The 24678-nt window shown below is 55.5% G+C and overlaps 1 protein-coding gene across 2 annotated transcripts in view; it reads right to left on the bottom strand.

The window, feature by feature from the left end:
* Positions 1–18115, bottom strand: part of LOC144951216 (KN motif and ankyrin repeat domains 1-like) — a 78383-nt gene extending 60268 nt beyond the window's left edge. For both annotated transcript variants that reach the window (XM_078881368.1, XM_078881383.1), the window contains exon 1: positions 17717–18115. The gene's annotated coding sequence lies outside the window, so the exon portion shown is untranslated. The remainder of the gene's footprint in view (positions 1–17716) is intronic.
* Positions 18116–24678: the final 6563 nt, after the last annotated feature.

Raw genomic sequence — 24678 nt, 5'->3', positions numbered from 1 at the left:
CGTTTCAGAAGCGCCACGGCCATCGCTAATGACGCAGCCCAATTAAGTGGCGAATGATAGCGGCAGCCAAAAGACAATTACTTCTAAAACAAAGGCGTGGTGATGCTGATCCTAAATGTGGTGGGAGATAAATCCACGCGACCACGGGGAGAGAGAGAGACGCAAACTACAAATATACAGCAGCTACAGGCGTCAGGGTCGGGATCGAACCCACGACCTCCTGTAGACCAGGCGAGGTAGTTAACATCTGCTAGCCACCGTGATGATGATAATGAGAGAGAGAGACACGCAAACTCCAAATATACAGCAGGCGTCAGTGTCGGGATCGATCCCACGACCTCCTGTATACCGGGCGAGGTAGTCAACATCTCCTAGCCACTGTGATGATGATAATGAGAGAGAGAGACACGCAAACTCCAAATATACAGCAGGCGTCAGGGTCGGGATCGATCCGACGACCTCCTGTAGACCGGGCGAGGTAGTCAACATCTCCTAGCCACCGTGATGATGATGATGAGAGAGACACGCAAACTCCAAATATACAGCAGCAGCAGCAGGCGTCAGGGTCGGGATCGAACCCACGACCTCCTGTAGACCGGGCGAGGTAGTCAACATCTCCTAGCCACCGTGATGATGATGAGAGAGACCTCAAACTCAAAATACACAGCAGGGATCAGGGTCGGGATCGAACCCACGACCTCCTGTAGACCAGGCGAGGTAGTTAACATCTGCTAGCCACCGTGATGATGAGAGAGAGAAACGCAAACTCCAAATATACAGCAGCAGGGATCAGGGTCGGGATCGATCCCACGACCTCCTGTATACCGGGCGAGGTAGTCAACATCTCCTAGCCACCGTGATGATGATGAGACGGAGTGATGTGAGCCGGTAACGATCTGTGCGAGGCAGGGTTCGATTTCTCGGACGTGTAACGAGAAACCAAGAGGCTGACCGTGAATGTTTTGACCGTGAAAATTCGTGGTACAGTAGCAGAGGGGGGGAGGCAGGTGGGTGGGTGGGGGCTCAGACGTATACAAACGATGACTAAAACTTGATTATTTTACCAGGTAGGAAGGTCTCATTGGGCTGCGTCGCTTTTTGTCAGGATCGACCTGGCTAACACAAATGATAGCTCAAACGACGCAGTGCTAACCACTACACCACCGCTCCCCCTACACACACAGACAGCGCTAACCACTACACCCACCGCTCCCCCAACACACACACAGGACAGTGATAAACCACGACACCACCGCTCCCCCTACACACACACGCAGCGCTAACCACTACACCACCGCTCCCCCAACACACACAGACACACGAAGTGCTAACCACTCCACCACCGCTCCCCCTACACACACAGACAGTGCTAACCACTCCACCACCGCTCCCCCTACACACACACGCAGCGCTAACCACTCCACCACCGCTCCCCCTACACACACACAGACATGCAGCGCTAACCACTCCACCACCGCTCCCCCTACACACAGATAGCGCTAACCACTACACCACCGCTCCCCTACACACGCAGTGTTAACCACTACACCCACCGCTCCCCCTACACACACAGACACACGCAGCGCTAACCACTACACCCACCGCTCCCCACACACACAGAGACACACACAGAGAGACACACACACACAGACACACACACAGAGACACACACAGAGAGACACACACACACAGACACACACACACAGACACACACGCCCCGCCCCGCCAACTCGTGCCACCACGGGGGGGCACCCACCGACTGACCGCAGCAGCGCTTATCGGCGTGACCCCTCGCCTGGGGGGGGGGGGGGTCACGGGGGGGGGGGTCACGGGGGGGTCACGGGGGGGGTCACGGGGGGGGGCAGCGGGAGGGGGCAGCGGGGGGGGGGGCGGGCAGCGGGGGGGGGGGCAGCGGGGGAGGGGCAGCGGGCGCGGGGGGGCAGTGGGGGCGGGCAGCGGGGGGGGCAGCGGGGGGGGGGCAGCGGGGGGGGGGGCAGCGGGGGGAGGGCAGTGGGGGGGGCAGCGGGGGGGGGGGCAGGGCTGGGGTTCACGGGGGCAGCTGCCGGGGCGTCGGGAGGTCTCCCGGCGGGAGGGAGGGAGGAGAAGGGGGGGGGGGCAGCGGGGGAGGGAGGGGGGTGTGAGGGAGGGAGGAGGGAGTGGGGGGCTGGCACGGATCGAGTGTCTCCGGGTGTTTATTTCTGACTCGCTGCGCTCAGAAACCAACTCGCGCGTCGTCTAGAAACAGGCCCCGCTGCCCGCGGGGTTCAACAACAACGACAACAACTATAACAACAACAACAACGACTACAACAACAACAACCAGGCTACGCATTCAGCCCGTAGGGTTAAAACCCCCCCACCACCCACCCCGCCCCCCCCCCCTGACGGGCTGGTGTGTCAACCCCCCCCACCCCACCCCCCCCCTCGCCCCCCCCCCCACCACACCCCCCACCACCCCCACCCCCCCCACCTTGCACCCTCGTCAGCTACGTACGGCGCAAATGAAGTCCCGCGCAGTCCGCCGTGACCGCCACCGCGGGCGACCGAGTTGCACGTGGGCGGCCCTTTAAATATTTAGAGGCACAGACCCCCCCCCCCCACCCCTCCCCTCAAATATGACGTCACAAAGCTCTCCCCCCCCCCACCCCTCCCCTCAAATATGACGTCACAAAGCTCTCCCCCCCCCCCACCCCCAAAATAAATAAATAAATAAAGCATGTGGTGCTTAGTTAATGTGGCGCTGCACTCTGATGTTGTCGGAGTGTTGTTATAACAATCAGGGGCCGGCCATAAATGACGTCACGCGATTTTGGACGATGTTTGACCCCTCCCCCCCTTCGTCACACGACGTCACCCCCCCCCCTCAAATATGACGTCACAAAGCTCTGCCCCCCCCCCCCCAAAAAAAAATAAAACATGCTTCAAATCGCTTTAAACTATTGTCATTGTGGTGCGTATTTAATGTGGCGCTGCACTCTGATGTTGTAGGAGAAAACATTTAGTAAAAAAAGTCTATTTAATTAAGTAGAACGTGTTGTCTATATTCATTTAAAGTTGCGCATTTTTATGTGACGTCATATTTCTCAACCCCCCCCCACCTCGTCACACATCGTCACAAATGTCTGACCCCCCCCTCCCCTAAGTGCGTGACGTCATTTATGGACGGCCCCATTACAGCAGCAGCAGTGGCGACAGTGGCTTGGCCATCGTGGCGCTTTGGGATGCGCTTCTGTGGCCGTCTGGAACGCTCTTGCGATGTGGGGGAGCGACCGGAGCGATGCGCTTTAAACAATCATCCGTAACGAAACGTCGTTTTCCTCTAAAACTGCTCTTGGTGTTTCGTCTGCTGACCTTCCGATTAGCACGTTTGGCTACGTATGGTGTGAAAGAGGTTCAACGTGACGAAGCTCGCTCTCATACGGCACAGCGAGCGGGAAAGTGCTGCCCTCTACTCTGTGTGAAGAAGCGGGGACCTCAGCATTAGCTCTGTGATGTCCACTTCCACGGACCATTCTCTGTAGAGCAGAGGTCTCTTGAAGAAGCGGGGACCAGCGGTCGCTCCGTGATGTCCGATCCCGCTGGGCCGTTCTCCAGCAACGCACGGAGGAGCCTCGCGACGGATCCACGAACTTTCCCAGCGGATTCTCCGTCCCTCGACTACGGCGCCGTCGGTGATTCAACTTTGGTGGCCAGCCAGGGCGGGGGGCGGGGGGCGGGGGGGCGGGGGGGCGGGGGGGGGGCGGGGGGCGGGGGGGGGGGGCGGGGGGGGGGGGCGGGGGGGCGTTGGAGGGTGCGGACAATAATTGTCTCTAAATGTATTTTAATGCGAGTAGAGCCCGCTTCTCTTGGGAGTGGCCGCACGAGTCCCCTGAGGGCCTCGGGGGAAAGCGCCGCTGGCACCGCCACCGATGTTTGACCGCGGCGATGAGGCCGCAGCGCCAGGCACAGCGAGATGTCCCGCACGGAGCCAGCGCCGACTTGTGCCGGCGGGTCGCGGGCGGGCGGGAAGCCATCGCAGGCCACGAGCTAATCCTCTTTGGCAGTGTTTGCTCTCGCAACCCCTTAAATAGAGACGTGGTCTCATCGTCGTCGTCATCGTCGTCGTCGGCATCATCGTCGTCGTAATTATCGTCATCATCGTCGTCATCATCATCGTCGTTATCATCGTCATCGTCGTCATCATCATCGTCGTTATCATCGTCATCATCGTTGTCATTATCATCATCGTCATCATCGTCGTCGTCGTCATCGTCATCATCGTCATCATCGTCGTCATCATCATCATCGTCATCATCATCATCATCGTCGTCGTCATCGTCGTCGTCATCATCGTCGTCATCATCATCATCGTCATCATCATCATCGTCATCATCGTCGTCATCATCATCATCGTCGTAGTCGTCGTCATCATCATCATCGTCATCATCATCATCGTCATCGTCGTCGTCATCATCATCATCGTCATCATCATCATCGTCATCATCGTCGTCATCATCATCATCGTCGTAGTCGTCGTGATCATCGTCTGCCGCACAAAGGGGTACGAATTTTATCGACCACCGGACGGACGTATGATAATGATGACGATGGTGATGCGGGGGCTGAATCACCACCCCCCCCCCCCACGGCCAAAACTTTGACCCCGTGACCTTCCCACCGCGCCGCTGCCGGGGCCACCTGGACGATCGTAAACCACGGGGCGGCGCTGACGTCACGGCGCTGACGTCACGGGGACGTCGGGCGGGGACACGCGGCGAACCTTGACCCCCCCCCCACTGCCCCCCCACCCCCCCACTCCCCCCCACCCCCCACTGCCCCCCACCCCCCCCCCACCCCCCACTCCCCCCCACCCCCCACTCCCCCCCACCCCCCACTGCCCCCCACCCCACCCCCCGGGGTGCGAATGCGGCAAAATTCCTCGAGGTAGAAACAAACGGGGCCGCTCACTTTCACTCTCATCCATAGAGACCCACAGACTCACACAGACACCCATAGACTCACACAGAGACCCACAGACTCACACAGAGACCCATAGACTCACACAGAGACCCACAGACTCACACAGAGACCCACAGACTCACACAGAGACCCACAGACTCACACAGAGGCCCACAGACTCACACAGAGACCCACAGACTCACACAGAGACCCACAGACTCACACAGAGACCCACAGACTCACACAGAGACCCACAGACTCACACAGAGACCCACAGACTCACACAGAGACCCACAGACTCACACAGAGACCCACAGACTCACACAGAGACCCACAGACTCACACAGAGACCCACAGACTCACACAGAGACCCACAGACTCACACAGAGACCCACAGACTCACACAGAGACCCACAGACTCACACAGAGACCCACAGACTCACACAGAGACCCACAGACTCACACAGAGACCCACAGACTCACACAGAGACCCACAGACTCACACAGAGACCCACAGACTCACACAGAGACCCACAGACTCACACAGAGACCCACAGACTCACACAGAGACCCACAGACTCACACAGAGACTCATAGACTCACATAGAGACCCACAGACTCACACAGAGACTCACAGACTCACACAGAGACCCACAGACTCACACAGAGGCCCACAGACTCACACAGAGACCCACAGACTCACACAGAGACCCACAGACTCACACAGAGACCCACAGACTCACACAGAGACCCACAGACTCACACAGAGACCCACAGACTCACACAGAGACCCACAGACTCACACAGAGACCCACAGACTCACACAGAGACCCACAGACTCACACAGAGACCCACAGACTCACACAGAGACCCATAGACTCACACAGAGACCCACAGACTCACACAGAGACCCACAGACTCACACAGAGACCCACAGACTCACACAGAGACCCACATACTCACACAGAGACCCACAGACTCACACAGAGACCCATAGACTCACACAGAGACCCACAGACTCACACAGAGACCCACAGACTCACACAGAGACCCACAGACTCACACAGAGACCCACAGACTCACACAGAGACCCATAGACTCACACAGAGACCCACAGACTCACACAGAGACCCACAGACTCACACAGAGACCCACAGACTCACACAGAGACCCACAGACTCACACAGAGACCCACAGACTCACACAGAGACCCACAGACTCACACAGAGACCCACAGACTCACACAGAGACCCACAGACTCACACAGAGACCCACAGACTCACACAGAGACCCACAGACTCACACAGAGACCCACAGACTCACACAGAGACCCATAGACTCACACAGAGACCCACAGACTCACACAGAGACCCACAGACTCACACAGAGACCCACAGACTCACACAGAGACCCACAGACTCACACAGAGACCCACAGACTCACACAGAGACTCATAGACTCACATAGAGACCCACAGACTCACACAGAGACTCACAGACTCACACAGAGACCCACAGACTCACACAGAGGCCCACAGACTCACACAGAGACCCACAGACTCACACAGAGACCCACAGACTCACACAGAGACCCACAGACTCACACAGAGACCCACAGACTCACACAGAGACCCACAGACTCACACAGAGACCCACAGACTCACACAGAGACCCACAGACTCACACAGAGACCCACAGACTCACACAGAGACCCATAGACTCACACAGAGACCCACAGACTCACACAGAGACCCACAGACTCACACAGAGACCCACAGACTCACACAGAGACCCACATACTCACACAGAGACCCACAGACTCACACAGAGACCCATAGACTCACACAGAGACCCACAGACTCACACAGAGACCCACAGACTCACACAGAGACCCACAGACTCACACAGAGACCCACAGACTCACACAGAGACCCATAGACTCACACAGAGACCCACAGACTCACACAGAGACCCACAGACTCACACAGAGACTTATAGACTCACATAGAGACCCACAGACTCACACAAAGACTCACAGACTCACACAGAGACCCACAGACTCACACAGAGACCCATAGACTCACACAGAGACCCACAGACTCACACAGAGACCCACAGACTCACACAGAGACCCACAGACTCACACAGAGACCCACAGACTCACACAGAGACCCACAGACTCACACAGAGACCCACAAACTCACACAGAGACCCATAGACTCACACAGAGACCCACAGACTCACACAGAGACCCATAGACTCACACAGAAACCCACAGACTCACACAGAGACCCACATACTCACACAGAGACCCACAGACTCACACAGAGACCCACAGACTCACACAGAGACCCATAGACTCACACAGAGACCCACAGACTCACACAGAGACCCATAGACTCACACAGAGACCCACAGACTCACACAGAGACCCACAGACTCACACAGAGACCCATAGACTCACATAGAGACCCACAGACTCACACAGAGACTCACAGACTCACACAGAGACCCACAGACTCACACAGAGAACCATAGACTCACACAGAGACCCACAGACTCACACAGAGACCCATAGACTCACACAGAGACCCACAGACTCACACAGAGATCCACAGACTAGCATAGAGACCCATAGACTCACAGAGACCCACAGACTCACACAGAGACCCATAGACTCACACAGAGACCCACAGACTCACAAAGAGACCCACAGACTCACACAGAGACCCACAGACTCACACAGAGACCCACAGACTAGCATAGAGACCCATAGACTCACACAGAGACCCACAGACTCACACAGAGACCCACAGACTCAAATAGAGACCCATAGACTCGCATAGAGACCCATAGACTCACAGAGACCCACAGACTCACACAGAGACCCATAGACTCACACAGAGACCCACAGACTCACAAAGAGACCCACAGAATCACACAGAGACCCACAGACTCACACAGAGACCCACAGACTAGCATAGAGACCCATAGACTCACAGAGACCCACAGACTCACACAGAGACCCACAGACTCAAATAGAGACCCATAGACTCACACAGAGACCCATAGACTCACATAGAGACCCACAGACTCACACAGAGACCCATAGACTCACACAGAGACCCACAGACTCACACAGAGACCCACAGACTCACCCAGAGACCCACAGACTCACATAGAGACCCACAGACTCACCCAGAGACCCACAGACTCCACACAGAGACCCACAGACTCACCCAGAGACCCATAGACTCACATAGAGACCCACAGACTCACTAGAGATCAAACGCGAGGCCCGGGTCTGTCCTCCGCTGCACAGACAATGTTGGGAAGCGTCTCTCAGTCATCACCGGGGGCAGTGAAACTCACCAAATTCTGGGTACGAATCAATTCCCGCCCACCCGAAACCCAGAGGCGGATTTCCCGGAGCGCCCCGGGGCGATCCAGGACAGAGGATCCCAACCAAGGCCCTCTTTAGACACCAAAGACAAAGCTCCCCCGTGTAGCCGTGACAGGCTGTCGGGGCAAGTGCTGTCAGCGAGTACCACCTACGAAGGCCGGCACGGCACACGAGGTGGGTGGGTGGCACCACGGACACCACCACCACCACCGTCATCACCACCACCACCACCACCGTCATCACCACCACCACCGTCATCACCACCACCGTCACCACCACCACCATCATCATCCACCACCACCACCGTCATCATCCACCACCACCACCGTCATCACCACCACCAGCGTCATCACCACCACCGTCACCACCACGAACACCACCACCACCATCACCACCACCACCACCACCACCGTCATCATCACCACCACCACCATCACCACCACCACCACCGTCATCACCACCACCACCACCGTCATCACCACCACCACCACCGTCATCACCACCACCAGCGTCATCACCACCACCGTCACCACCACCACCACGAACACCACCACCACCATCACCACCACCACCGTCATCATCACCACCACCATCACCACCACCACCACCGTCATCACCACCACCACCACCGTCATCACCACCACCACCACCACTACCACCGTCATCATCACCACCATCACCACCACTACCACCGTCATCATCTCCACCATCACCACCACCACCGTCATCACCACCACCACCACCACCGTCATCACCACCACCACCACCACTGCCGCCACCGCCACCACCGTCATCACCACCACCACCGCCACTGCCGCCACCGCCACCACCGTCATCACCACCACCACCGCCACCGCCACCACCACCACCACCACCGTCATCACCACCACCACCGTCGCCACCACCGCCACCACCACCGCCACCACCACCGTCATCACCACCACCACCGTCATCACCACCACCACCGCCACCACCACCACCGTCATCACCACCACCGCCGCCACCACCACCACCACCACCGCCAATGCGACCGCTGCCACCGCCACCACCACCACCACCGTCATCACCACCACCACCGTCGCCACCACCGCCACCACCACCGCCACCACCACCACCACCGTCATCACCACCACCGCCACCACCACCGCCACCACCACCACCACCGTCATCACCACCACCGCCGCCACCACCACCACCACCACCGCCAATGCGACCGCTGCCACCGCCACCACCACCACCACCACCGTCATCACCACCACCACCGTCGCCACCACCGCCACCACTACCGCCACCACCACCACCACCACCGTCATCACCACCACCGCCACCACCACCGCCACCACCACCACCACCGTCATCACCACCACCGCCGCCACCACCACCACCACCACCGCCAATGCGACCGCTGCCACCGCCACCACCACCACCACCACCGTCATCACCACCGCCACCACTACCGCCACCACCACCACCACCGTCATCACCACCACCGCCACCACCGCCACCACCACCACCACCACCGTCATCACCACCACCACCGTCGCCACCACCGCCACCACTACCGCCACCACCACCACCACCACCGTCATCACCACCACCGCCACCACCACCGCCACCACCACCACCACCGTCATCACCACCACCACCGCCACCACCACCACCACCGCCAATGCGACCGCCGCCACCGCCACCACCACGGCGGTGATTTCGTCAGCGCGAGTTAAACCCGGCGAGAAAGTGACCTCAGAAAATGACCTCACCTCGCGTTGGGGGGGGGGGGGGCTATAGCGGGGGGGGGGGGGGGGCAATGCTTAATGGGGCAGCGTGCGGCTAAAGGGGCAATTAGGAGGAGAGATTTCCACGGGGCCGGCGCGGGCCAGACGGCACGTCACGCGTGCACCCAGCCTGGCACGGGCGGCGAAGAGACCCAGAGTAACGAGTGGGAGTTGTTGCAGGGCTTTCCCAACTCATATTGTCAACACAATAGAGGGGTTTTGTGTAGGGGTATATGTGCTGGAGACATCCTGGTGTGCTGAGCAAGTAACGAATTGACACGTTGTGTGTCCATGACAAACTTCTCTGATTGGCCGTGACGGGCGGTGGTGGGTTTAATGACACTTTTCTATTGAGTTAAGAGTACGATTTGACCCTTAAAAAAAACCTCTTACGGGGCTCCAGAATGGACGGCGAGTAGCAAACTGCGAGGAGAGTGTCCGTGTCAACACTTCGTAATTATCATTATAATAATAATTGCTTATTTTACCCATAAAAGCCTCACTGACGAATCTCATGATTCTTTTAATCAGCAGGGTGATGCCACCACACTGGGCTGTGTGGCCATGAAGTCAACGAGAAGTGACAGTCTGGCTCTTCATGCGGGAAGAAATCGCAGGAGAGTCCGGAGAAAGCCCCCACTCAAAGCCCCGCACAGATAGATTCAAGAATCCACTTCGGTGACAATTTCTCCTGGCCATCTCGCAGCCCAAGCCTACGACACCTGGACTTCCCAAGGCGGTCTCCCATCCAAGTGTAATGACAGTAGAGCCTGCATGCGGTGTGAGTGGACTAGTGGCCACGGGAGGTAATAACAGGGGAGTCAGCTGTGAGTGTGAAGGGACTGGTGGCCACGGGAGGTAATGACGGGGGAGTCAGCTGTGAGTGCGAAGGGACTGGTGGCTATGGGAGGTAATGACAGGGGAGTCAGTTGTGAGTGTGAAGGGACTGGTGGCTACGGGAGGTAATGACAGGGGAGTCAGCTGTGAGTGCGAAGGGACTGGTGGCCATGGGAGGTAATGACAGGGGAGTCAGCTGTGAGTGTGAAGGGACTGGTGGCTACGGGAGGTAATGACAGGGGAGTCAGCTGTGAGTGCGAAGGGACTGGTGGCCACGGGAGGTAAATGACAGGGGAGTCAGTTGTGAGTGCGAAGGGACTGGTGGCCACAGGAATGTTCGAGAAGGGAGCGTCCTCTTGTGTCAGGCGACGGAAGAGGCCAGTGGAGTCTGCCGGTGGAGCGAGTGTCCAGAGTCTGCGAGAATGCTCGAGAAGGGGGGCGTGGCCTCGTGTCTTGGTATAAAAGGGGGAGATGCGCGGAGACTCGGGGCTGTTGCGGTGGGGGTCTCCGCCTGATGTCAAGCGAACGCGTCTTCAATAAAGTGTCACGTCGTCGTTACCTACGTGACTTTACCGAAAGAACCAAAGAGTATGGATCCCTGCAGTCACGAAAACTTCTAATCTAGATCGTTACACAAGTACTAACTGGGACCAACCCTGCTCAGCTTCCGTGATCTGATCCGACGCATTCAGGGTCACGTTCAAGTTGACTTCGCGTGACGAACTCAAGGCAGCAGGGTGTGGCGTGACCTGGGTCACCGAAACGACAAATAGCAAAAAAAACTGCGCGACACAAAATGAAGTGACAGGAACATGGAACGGATATTTTGCGGTACTAATAGGGTTTTTCCCCTTTTTTCTGGCAACAAAACTGACACCTTTAGCAAGGAATCATGCTTACTACATTAACCACAATACTTGCAGTCAAATGCAAACAAAAACAATACTCTGATGATTTATGCATTGTCCTTGAAACTGATTGGTCCACACCAGAGACAGCTTTCTTTGAACTGTGCGCCTTTTGGCGTCATTTGGTCGAACACCATATGAGACTAGGCTCTAAAGAAAGCTGTCTCTGGTGTGGACCAATCAGTTTCAAGGACAATGCATAAATTATCAGAGTATTGCTTTTGTTTGCATTTGACTGCAAGTATTGTGGTTAATGTAGTAAGCATGATTCCTTGCTAAAGGTGTCAGCTTTATTGCGGCCTTTTGCCAATGACGTGCACGACGGACGAGGGACGCACGATGCCACGTGGCACTGGGGGTGATCGTCGCAACGGGACGAGGATGTTTCAACTCGAGCGATATCCCCGGTGAAATGTTTTCTTGACAAAAGTGTGCCACGTGAGTTAAGAGTACGGTAGAGGTAGCCAAGGCGGCCACGTGGCTGGCGTACTGTACCGTACAGCGATGTGGGGAGCGGTGGTGCAGCGGTTAGCACGCTGCGCTACGGACATCGTGACCCCAGTTAGATTCCCGCTAACGGCCACCCAACGCCGGTGACATTAATCATCTGAACCGGTCCTGGGCCTCCTACCCTAGGTCGACTCAGCCTCAAATGAGTACCTGGTGCGGTGTGTAAACATCGCCACTGGGGAGACAAAGGCGGCCGGGCGTGGTGCTGGCCACCCGCCCCCTCGTGTGCCGTTTAGGCCTTCATAGCTGCTCGCTCACAGCACTTTGCTAAAAACGAAACTCTTTATTTTACCAGGTGAGGCCCACTGAGCAAACGATCTCTTTTTCAGAGGCGATCTGACCACAAATGATAGATTTAGATTTAAAGCTTTCGTGACTGCAGGGATTCATCTTCTTGGTTCTTTCTTTCGCCCACCTCCTACGCATTCCACAAGTAGTGACTAATCCCATATCTGCATTTCCCATAAATATGCTAAATTCCTCTTGATATGCAAATTCCTTCGTCAAGGCGCTCTTCCCCCTCCAACCCAGCTTAAATATACGCTGCCAAGCTTGGTGGTGTTCATTCAGACGCTGTCTTTCCGACAGACCTGGTCTTCACCTGAGGACGGTGGCTTGCGTTGTGGCCGAAACGTTGTGAGAATTATTTTATTATGTTTTATTTATTTATTTTATTATTTCGCTTCTACGTGACTTTACCGAAAGAACCAAGAACACAAATGATAGCTCAACGAAGTGGGCTCATCATCGTCACATGGAAATGCATCGCAGCCAAATACTCTGAACGCGTGACGTTGTTCCTAAACAGAGAGGGAAAACCCGGAGGAGCCGGAGGAAAATCCACGCGACCACGGGGAGAGACACACCGCAAACTCCAAACATACAGCAGCAGCAGGCATCGTCAGGGTCGGGATCGATCCCACGACCTCCTGCAGACCAGGCGAGGTAGTTAACATCTCCTAGCCACCGTGATGATGATGAGAGAGACACGCAAACTCCAAATATACAGCAGGCGTCAAGGTCGGGATCGAACCCACGACCTCCTGTAGACCAGGCGAGATAGTTAACATCTCCTAGCCCCCGTGATGATGAGAGAGACACGCAAACTCCAAATATACAGCAGGCTTCAGGGTCGGGATCGAACCCACGACCTCCTGTAGACCAGGCGAGATAGTTAACATCTCCTAGCCCCCGTGATGATGAGAGAGACACGCAAACTCCAAATATACAGCAGGCTTCAGGGTCGGGATCGAACCCACGACCTCCTGTATACCAGGCGAGGTAGTTAACATCTCATAGCCACCGTGATGATGATGAGAGAGAGAGAGACACCGCAAACTCCAAATATAAAGCAGCAGCAGGCATCGTCAGGGTCGGGATCGAACCCACGACCTCCTGTATACCAGGCGAGGTAGTTAACATCTCCAAGCCACCGTGATGATGATGATGAGAGAGAGAGAGACACCGCAAACTCCAAATGTAAAGCAGCAGCAGGCATCGTCAGGGTTGGGATCGAACCCACGACCTCCTGTAGACCAGGCGAGGTAGTTAACATCTCCTAGCCACCGTGATGATGATGAGAGAGAGAGAGACACCGCAAACTCCAAATATAAAGCAGCAGCAGGCATCGTCAGGGTCGGGATCGAACCCACGACCTCCTGTATACCAGGCGAGGTAGTTAACATCTCATAGCCACCGTGATGATGATGAGAGAGAGAGAGACACCGCAAACTCCAAATGTAAAGCAGCAGCAGGCATCGTCAGGGTCGGGATCGAACCCACGACCTCCTGTATACCAGGCGAGGTAGTTAACATCTCCTAGCCACCGCAGCACTCTTGCCACCCCAACCAGTCTGTTACAGGCTGTACGCGGTGGGGAGGGGGGGATCTTTGTCTTTGTACGGCGATGGTGGCAAGCAAGAGCCGCAGCGTTGGCTTGCGATGCCAACCACCACATTCACAGCCCCCCCCCTCCTCCTCCTCCATTAATTAACCGGCGGAAGTCGTCAATTAGTTTGACGGCCTGCTAGCAGGCGACATTCCTAGGGGTCGATTTTATGTAGTTTGAGCATCGCGGGCCAGGGGACCGAATCCGCGGGGCAGAATTTAACGAGGAGGAAGAGGAAGATGGGAGAGAATTAACGACGTTACCACCACCATCACCACCACCATCATCACCACCACCATCATCACCACCACCATCATCACCACCACCATCACCACCATCATCACCACCACCACCATCACCACCACCATCACCACCACCATCACCACCACCACCATCACCACCACCACCATCACCACCACCACCATCATCACCACCACCATCATCACCACCACCATCACCACCATCATCACCACCACCATCACCACCACCACTCAACAGCAAACTCGTGTTGGGTGTTGTGTGTGCAGTGGTGACACACACACGTGTACACACACGTGTACACACACGTGGACACACACGTGTACACACACTGCTACACACACACACACGTGGACACACACGTGGACACACACACGTGTACACACACACACGGACACACACACACGGACACACACACATGTACACACACACACGTGTACACACACACACGTGGACACACACACACACGTGGACACACACTGCTACACACACACACACTGCTACACACACACGTGTACACACACAAAGTCACACGCACACACTGCTACACACACACACGTGGACACACACACACAAAGTCACACGCACGACCGTTTCCAGGAGGCAAATTTCACCTCGTCAGGAATGCGGGGGGGTGATGAGTAGCCCCTTGAAGCACCCAGATCCACAAAGCGCGTCCACAACCCCAGCGGGGAGCGAATTGACTGCCCGCTAGTTCATCAGAGCGGGCCCCTCACACGCCCTGTGGGTGAGTGGGCCCTGGGTGGGTGGTGGGTGGGCCCTCACACACGGCCTGTGGGTGAGTGGGCCCTGGGTGAGTGGGCCCTCTCTCACGGCCTGTGGGTGAGTGGGCCCTGGGTGGGTGGGCCCTGGGTGAGTGGGCCCTGGGTGGGTGGTGGGTGGGCCCTCACACACGGCCTGTGGGTGAGTGGGCCCTGGGTGAGTGGGCCCTCACACACGCCCTGTGGGTGAGTGGGCCCTGGGTGAGTGGGCCCTGGGTGAGTGGGCCCTGGGTGAGTGGGCCCTCTCACACGGCCTGTGGGTGAGTGGGCCCTGGGTGAGTGGGCCCTCACACACGCCCTGTGGGTGAGTGGGCCCTGGGTGAGTGGGCCCTGGGTGAGTGGGCCCTGGGTGAGTGGGCCCTGGGTGAGTGGGCCCTCTCACACGGCCTGTGGGTGAGTGGGCCCTGGGTGAGTGGGCCCTGGGTGAGTGGGCCCTCTCACACGGCCTGTGGGTGAGTGGGCCCTGGGTGAGTGGGCCCTGGGTGGGTGGGCCCTGGGTGGGTGGGCCCTCTCACACGGCTTGTGGGTGAGTGGGCCCTGGGTGAGTGGGCCCTGGGTGGGTGGGCCCTGGGTGGGTGGGCCCTCTCACACGGCTTGTGGGTGAGTGGGCCCTGGGTGAGTGGGCCCTGGGTGGGTGGGCCCTCACACGCCCTGTGGGCCTGTGGGCCCTGGCACGGTCTGTGGGCCCTCAACGCGTGAGCGATTTGAGGGAGTGAGCGAACGGATCAGCGAGTTTGAAAGTTGTCCACAAACCAAACCCAGACGTCTCCCAGTCAGCCCGAGGTCTACAACATCGACCGCCTCCCGTCAGCATCACGTCGGGTCACCAGGTCACGCGAGGGGGGGGGGATCAATAAAAATATCGATTCCTTAAAGGCGAACACTGAAAGTGGCTGTCACCCTGGAGTGTCCGGGTCAAACCGGGACAGATGGCAACCCACGCTGGTCCCACTACACCACCACCACACCACCACTACACCACCACCACTACACCACTACACCACCACCACTACACCACCACGACACCACCACTACCACACCACTACACCACCACTACACCACTAACCACTACACCACCACTACAACACCACCACTACCACACCACTACACCACCACCACTACTACACCACCACCACTACACCACCACTACACCACTACTACACCACCACCACTACACCACCACCACACCACCACCACACCACCACTACTACACCACTACACCACCACCACCACTACACCACCACCACCACTACTACACCACCACACCACCACCACACCACCACTACTACACCACTACACCACCACCACCACTACACCACCACCACCACTACTACACCACCACCACCACTAGACCACCACTACCACACCACTACTACACCACTACACCACCACACGGCACTGTCGCTTACAACACCCACCCACCCACCCACTCACCCAATCACTCACCCACCCACCCACCCACTCACCCAATCACTCACCCACCCACCCACTCACCCAATCACTCAGCCACCCAATCACTCACCCACCCACTCACCCAATCACTCACCCACCCACCAACTCACCCAATCACTCACCCACCCACTCACCCACCCACTCACCCAATCACTCACCGACCCACCAACTCATCCACCCACTCACCCAATCACTCACCCAATCACTCACCCACCAACTCACCCAATCACTCACCCAATCACTCACCCACCCACTCACCCACCCACCAACTCACCCACCCACCCACCCACTCACTCACCCACCCACCAACTCACCCACCCACTCACCCAATCACTCACCCAAACACTCACCCACCCACTCACCCAACCACTCACCCACCCACCAACTCACCCAATCACTCACCCACCCACTCACCCAATCACTCACCCAATCACTCACCCACCCACCAACTCACCCACCCACCCACCAACTCATCCACCCACTCACCCAATCACTCACCCACCCACTCACCCAATCACTCACCCACCCACTCACCCACTCACCCACCCACTAACTCACCCACCCACTCACCCAATCACTCACCCACCCACTAACTCACCCACCCACCCACCCACTCACCCACCCACTAACTCACCCACCCACCCACCAACTCACCCAATCACTCACCCACTCATCCACCCACTCACTCACCCAATCACTCACCCACCCACTAACTCACCCACCCACCCACCCACTCACCCACTCACCCACCCACTAACTCACCCACCCACCCACCAACTCACCCACTCATCCACCCACTCACCCAATCACTCACCCACCCACTAACTCACCCACCCACCCACCCACTCACCCACTCACCCACCCACTAACTCACCCACCCACCCACTAACTCACCCACCCACCCACTCACCCACCCACGAACTCACCCACCCACTCACCCAATCACTCACCCACCCACCAACTCACCCGAGCCGAGGCAGCGTCCGTCCCCCACCGCACCTCCACGGATCCACGCTCACGCTCGAACGGGCAGATAAAGTCCCTTTAGTACCCCCCCAATTCCTTTTACAGCGCGACCCCGACCCGCACCCTTGCAGCACCCCTCGAATAATAGGTGCTCGCGAACTGCACTTGCCCCTACAGTCCGTGGTGGTGGTGGTGTTAGGGGGGATCTTTGTCTCTGTAGTGTGTGTGTGTACACCACTCTGTGTGTGTGTACACCACTCTGTGTGTGTGTCTGTGTGTGTGTGTCTGTGTGTGTGTGTCTGTGTGTGTGTGTCTGTGTGTGTGTGTCTGTGTGTCTGTGTGTGTGTCTGTGTGTGTGTGAGTTCCACTCTCTCCCCTCCACTCGCTGATGGAGGCGGGGCGCGCGCTGCGGTCGCCATGGCGACAGAACTCCCCCTCCCCCTCCTCGTGCGAGAAACGCGACACTCACACAGACACTCACACACACAGACACTCACACACAGACACACACACACAGACACACACACACACACACAGACACACACAGACACACACACAGACACACACACAGACACACACAGACACACACACAGACACACACACAGACACACACACAGACACACACACAGACACACACACAGACACACACACACAGACACACACACACAGACACACACACAGACACACACAGACACACACACACACACACAGACACACACACACAGACACACACACACACACAGACACACACACACAGACACACACACACACACAGACACACACAGACACACACACACAGACACACAAACAGACACACACACACTGACACACACAGACACACACAGACACACACACAGACACACACAGACACACACACACACAGCTACACACACACAGACACACACTACACACACACACTACACACACACACAGACACACACACAGACACACACACACAGACACACACACACAGACACACACAGACACACACACACACACAGACACACACACACAGACACACACACACAGACACACACACAGACACACACACACAGACACACACACACAGACACACACACACAGACACACACACACAGACACACACACACAGACACACACACACAGACACACACACACAGACACACACACACTACACACAGACACACTGCTGCTGCTCTGCACACTGTACCGCGATGAACTCGCATATCTAAATAAACTTGTTTGTTTACACAAAAGCACCACTTCCATAAAGGTCCCCCACCCACCACCACCACCCCCACCACCCCCACCTCCACCACCCCACCTCCACCACCACCACCACCACCCCCACCACCACCACCCCCACCACCACCACCCCCACCACCACCACCCCCACCACCACCACCCCCACCACCATCATCACCTCCACCACCCCACCTCCACCACCATCATCACCTCCACCACCATCATCACCTCCACCACCACCACCACCCCCACCACCACCACCCCCACCACCACCACCCCCACCACCATCATCACCTCCACCACCCCACCTCCACCACCATCATCACCTCCACCCCCACCACCACCACCCCCACCACCACCACCCCCACCACCACCACCCCCACCACCACCACCCCCACCACCATCATCACCTCCACCACCCCACCTCCACCACCATCATCACCTCCACCACCATCATCACCTCCACCACCACCACCACCCCCACCACCACCACCCCCACCACCACCACCCCCACCACCATCATCACCTCCACCACCCCACCTCCACCACCATCATCACCTCCACCACCATCATCACCTCCACCACCACCACCACCCCCACCTCCACCACCCCCCCCACCTCCACCACCATCATCACCTCCACCACCACCACCTCCACCACCACCACCACCACCCCCACCACCACCCCACCTCCACCACCATCATCACCTCCACCACCATCATCACCTCCAGTTCACGCGGCACAACTGAAGTGGTTGTTAAACTGGGGCTCGAGTGAGTGTGTGAGAGAGTGTGAATGTGTGTGTGTGAGTGTGTGAGTGTGTGAGCGAGTGAATGAGTGTGTGTGTGTGAGAGAGTGAGTGTGAGTGAGCGTGAGTGAGCGTGAGTGAGTGTGAGTGAGTGAGTGTGAGTGAGTGTGTGAGTGTGTGAGTGTGAGTGAGTGAGAGTGAGTGAGTGTGAGTGAGTGTGAGTGAGTGTGTGAGTGTGAGTGTGTGAGCGAGTGAATGAGTGTGTGTGTGTGAGAGAGTGAGTGAGTGAGTGTGTGAGTGTGAGTGAGTGAGAGTGAGTGAGTGTGAATGTGTGTGTGTGTGAGTGTGTGTGAGTGTGTGAGCGAGTGAATGAGTGTGTGTGTGTGAGAGAGTGAGTGTGAGTGAGCGTGAGTGAGCGTGAGTGAGTGTGAGGGAGTGAGTGTGAGTGAGTGAGTGTGAGTGAGTGTGAGTGAGTGAGTGAGTGTGAGTCTGAGTGAGTGTGAGTGAGTGAGAATGAGTGAGTGTGAGTGAGTGAGTGTGAGTGAGTGACTGTGTGAATGAGTGAGTGTGTGTGAGTGTGAATGAGTGAGTGTGAATGAGTGAGTTAGCGAGAGTGAGTGAGTGTGTGGATGAGTGTGAGAGAGTGTGAATGAGTTTTATTTGTGAGTGAGTGAGTGTGAGTGAGTGAGAGTGAGTGAGTGTGAGTGAGTGTGAGTGAGTGAGTGTGAGTGAGTCTGAGTGAGTGTGAGTGAGTGTGTGAGTGAGTGTGAGTGAGTGAGAGTGAGTGAGTGTGAGTGAGTGTGAGTGAGTGAGTGTGAGTGAGTCTGAGTGAGTGTGAGTGAGTGAGAATGAGTGAGTGTGAGTGAGTGAGTGGATGAGTGTGAGAGAGTGTGAATGAGTGAGAGTAAGTGAGTGTGAGAGAGTGTGAATGAGTGAGTGAGTGTGAGAGAGTGTGAATGAGTGAGAGTAAGTGAGTGTGAGTGAGTGTGAATGAGTTTTATTTGTGAGTGAGTGTGAATGAGTGAGTGAGAGAGAGTGAGTGTGAGTGAGTTTGAATGAGTGAGTGAGAGTGTGTGTGAGTGTGAATGAGTGAGTGAGTGTGAGTGAGTGAGTGTGAGTGAGTGTGTGATTGTGAGTGAGTGAGTGTGAGTGAGTGTGAGTGAGTGTGAATGAGTGAGAGTGAGTGAGTGTGAGTGAGTGAGTGAGTGAGTGTGAGTGAGTGTGAATGAGTGAGAGTGAGTGAGTGTGAGTGAGTGAGTGAGTGAGTGAGTGTGAGTGAGTGTGAATGAGTGAGTGAGTGTGTGATTGTGAGTGAGTGAGTGTGAGTGAGTGTGAGTGAGTGTGAGTGAGTGAGTGTGAATGAGTGTGAGTGTGTGTGAGTGTGTGAATGAGTGAGAGTGAGTGAGTGAGAGTGAGTGAGAGTGAGTGAATGAGTGAGAGTGAGTGAGTGAGAGTGAGTGTGAGTGAGTGAGTGTGAATGAGTGAGTGAGAGTGAGTGAGAGTGAGTGAGTGTGAGTGAGTGTGAGTGAGTGAGTGTGAGTGAGTGTGAGTGAGTGAGTGAGAGTGAGTGAGAGTGAGTGAGTGTGAGTGAGTGTGAGTGAGTGTGAGTGAGTGTGAATGAGTGAGAGTGAGTGAGTGAGAGTGAGTGTGAGTGAGTGAGTGTGAATGAGTGAGTGAGAGTGAGTGAGAGTGAGTGAGTGTGAGTGAGTGTGAGTGAGTGAGTGTGAGTGAGTGTGAGTGAGTGAGTGAGAGTGAGTGAGAGTGAGTGAGTGTGAGTGAGTGTGAGTGAGTGTGAGTGAGTGTGAATGAGTGAGTGAGTGTGTGATTGTGAGTGAGTGAGTGTGAGTGAGTGTGAGTGAGTGTGAGTGAGTGAGTGTGAATGAGTGTGAGTGTGTGTGAGTGTGTGAATGAGTGAGAGTGAGTGAGTGAGAGTGAGTGAGAGTGAGTGAATGAGTGAGAGTGAGTGAGTGAGAGTGAGTGTGAGTGAGTGAGTGTGAATGAGTGAGTGAGAGTGAGTGAGAGTGAGTGAGTGTGAGTGAGTGTGAGTGAGTGAGTGTGAGTGAGTGTGAGTGAGTGAGTGAGAGTGAGTGAGAGTGAGTGTGAGTGAGTGAGAGTGAGTGTGAGTGAGTGTGAGTGAGTGTGGATGAGTGTGAGTGAGTGAGTGAGAGTGAGTGAGAGTGAGTGAGTGTGAGTGAGTGTGAGTGTGTGTGAGTGTGAGTGAGTGAGTGAGAGTGAGTGAGTGAGAGTGAGTGAGTGTGAGTGTGTGTGAGTGTGAGTGAGTGAGTGAGAGTGAGTGAGTGAGAGTGAGTGAGAGTGAGTGAATGAGTGAGTGTGAGTGAGTGAGTGTGAGTGAGTGTGGTGAGTGTGAGTGAGTGAGAGTGAGTGTGTGTGAGTGTGAGTGAGTGAGTGAGAGTGAGTGAGTGAGAGTGAGTGAGAGTGTGTGAATGAGTGAGTGTGAGTGAGTGAGAGTGAGTGAGTGTGAGTGAGTGAGAGTGAGTGAGTGTGAGTGAGTGTGAGTGAGTGTGAATGAGTGAGAGTGAGTGAGTGTGAATGAGTGTGAGTGAGTGGTGTGAGTGAGTGAGTGAGAGTGAGTGAGTGTGAGTGAGTGAGTGTGAGTGTGAATGAGTGAGTGTGAATGAGAGTGAGTGAGTGTGAATGAGTGAGTGTGAGTGAGTGTGAATGAGTGAGTGTGAATGAGTGAGTGGGTGTGAATGAGTGAGAGTGAGTGAGTGAGAGTGAGTGAGTGTGAGTGAGTGTGAGTGTGTGTGAGTGTGTGAATGAGTGAGAGTGAGTGAGTGAGAGTGAGTGAATGAGTGAGAGTGAGTGAGTGAGAGTGAGTGAGTGTGAGTGAGTGTGAGTGAGTGTGAGTGAGTGAGTGTGGTGAGTGTGAGTGGTGTGATGAGTGAGAGTGAGTGAGAGTGAGTGAGTGTGAGTGAGTGTGAGTGAGTGTGAGTGAGTGAGTGTGAGTGAGTGTGAATGAGTGAGTGAGTGTGAGTGAGTGTGAATGAGTGTGAGTGAGTGAGTGTGAGTGAGTGTGAGTGAGTGTGAATGAGTGAGAGTGAGTGAGAGTGAGTGAGTGTGAGTGAGTGTGAGTGAGTGAGTGTGAGTGAGTGTGAATGAGTGTGAGTGAGTGTGAGTGAGTGTGAGTGAGTGTGAGTGAGTGTGAATGAGTGTGAGTGAGTGTGAGTGAGTGTGAGTGAGTGTGAGTGAGTGAGTGTGAGTGAGTGTGAGTGAGTGAGTGTGAGTGAGTGAGTGTGAGTGAGAGTGAGTGAGTGTGAGGTGAGTGTGAGTGAGTGAGTGTGAGTGAGTGTGAGTGAGTGAGTGTGAGTGAGTGAGTGTGAGTGAGTGTGAATGAGTGTGAGTGAGTGAGTGTGAGTGAGTCTGAGTGAGTGTGAGTGAGTGAGAATGAGTGAGTGTGAGTGAGTGAGTGTGAGTGAGTGACTGTGTGAATGAGTGAGTGTGTGTGAGTGTGAATGAGTGAGTGTGAATGAGTGAGTGAGCGAGAGTGAGTGAGTGTGTGGATGAGTGTGAGTGAGTGTGTGAGTGAGTGAGTGTGAGTGAGTGTGAGTGAGTGTGTGAGTGAGTGAGTGTGAGTGAGTGAGAGTGAGTGAGTGTGAGTGAGTGAGTGTGTGAGTGTGAGTGAGTGTGAGTGAGTGAGTGAGTGTGAGTCTGAGTGAGTGAGTGAGAATGAGTGAGTGTGAGTGAGTGAGTGTGAGTCTGAGTGAGTGTGAGTGAGTGAGAATGAGTGAGTGTGAGTGAGTGAGTGTGAGTGAGTGACTGTGTGAATGAGTGAGTGTGTGTGAGTGTGAATGAGTGAGTTAGCGAGAGTGAGTGAGTGTGTGGATGAGTGTGAGAGAGTGTGAATGAGTGAGAGTAAGTGAGTGTGAGTGAGTGTGAATGAGTTGTATTTGTGAGTGAGTGTGAATGAGTGAGTGAGAGAGAGTGAGTGTGAGTGAGTTTGAGTGAGTGAGTGAGAGTGTGTGTGAGAGTGAGTGAGAGTGAGTGAGTGTGAGTGAGTGTGAGTGAGTGTGTGAATGAGTGAGAGTGAGTGAGTGTGAGTGAGTGAGAGTGAGTGAGTGTGAGTGAGTGAGAGTGAGTGAGAGTGAGTGAGAGTGAGTGAGTGAGAGTGAGTGTGAGTGAGTGTGAGTGAGTGAGTGAGAGTGAGTGAGAGTGAGTGAGAGTGAGTGAGTGAGAGTGAGTGAGAGTGAGTGAGTGTGAGTGAGTGAGAGTGAGTGAGAGTGAGTGAGTGTGAGTGAGTGTGAGTGTGAATGAGTGAGAGTGAGTGAGTGAGAGTGAGTGAGTGAGAGTGAGTGAGTGAGAGTGAGTGTGAGTGAGTGAGAGTGAGTGAGTGTGAGTGAGTGTGAGTGAGTGAGAGTGAGTGAGAGTGAGTGAGTGTGAGTGAGTGTGAGTGAGTGTGAGTGAGTGAGTGTGATTGTGAGTGAGTGTGAATGAGTGTGTGAGTGTGATTGTGAGTGAGTGTGAGTGAGTGTGAGTGAGTGTGGATGAGTGAGAGTGAGTGAGTGTGAGTGAGTGAGTGTGAGTGAGTGTGAATGAGTGTGAGTGAGTGTGAGTGAGTGAGTGTGAGTGAGTGAGTGTGAGTGAGTGTGAATGAGTGAGAGTAAGTGAGTGTGAGTGAGTTTTATTTGTGAGTGAGTGTGAATGAGTGAGTGAGTGTGAGTGAGTGAGTGTGAGTGTGAGTGTGAATGAGTGTGAGTGAGTGTGAGTGAGTGGATGAGTGTGAGAGAGTGTGAATGAGTGAGAGTAAGTGAGTGTGAGTGAGTTTTATTTGTGAGTGAGTGTGAATGAGTGAGTGAGTGTGAGTGAGTGAGTGTGAGTGAGTGTGAATGAGTGTGAGTGAGTGTGAGTGAGTGGATGAGTGTGAGAGAGTGTGAATGAGTGAGAGTGAGTGAGTGTGAATGAGTGAGAGTAAGTGAGTGTGAATGAGTGAGTGAGTGAGAGAGAGTGAGTGTGAGTGAGTTTGAATGAGTGA

This window comes from Lampetra fluviatilis, chromosome 3, assembly GCF_964198595.1.
Source record: "Lampetra fluviatilis chromosome 3, kcLamFluv1.1, whole genome shotgun sequence".
NCBI classification, from domain to species: Eukaryota; Metazoa; Chordata; class Hyperoartia; order Petromyzontiformes; family Petromyzontidae; genus Lampetra; species Lampetra fluviatilis.
The sequence above is the reverse complement of the archived record's forward strand: the minus strand, read 5'-3'. Positions and strand labels throughout refer to the sequence as shown.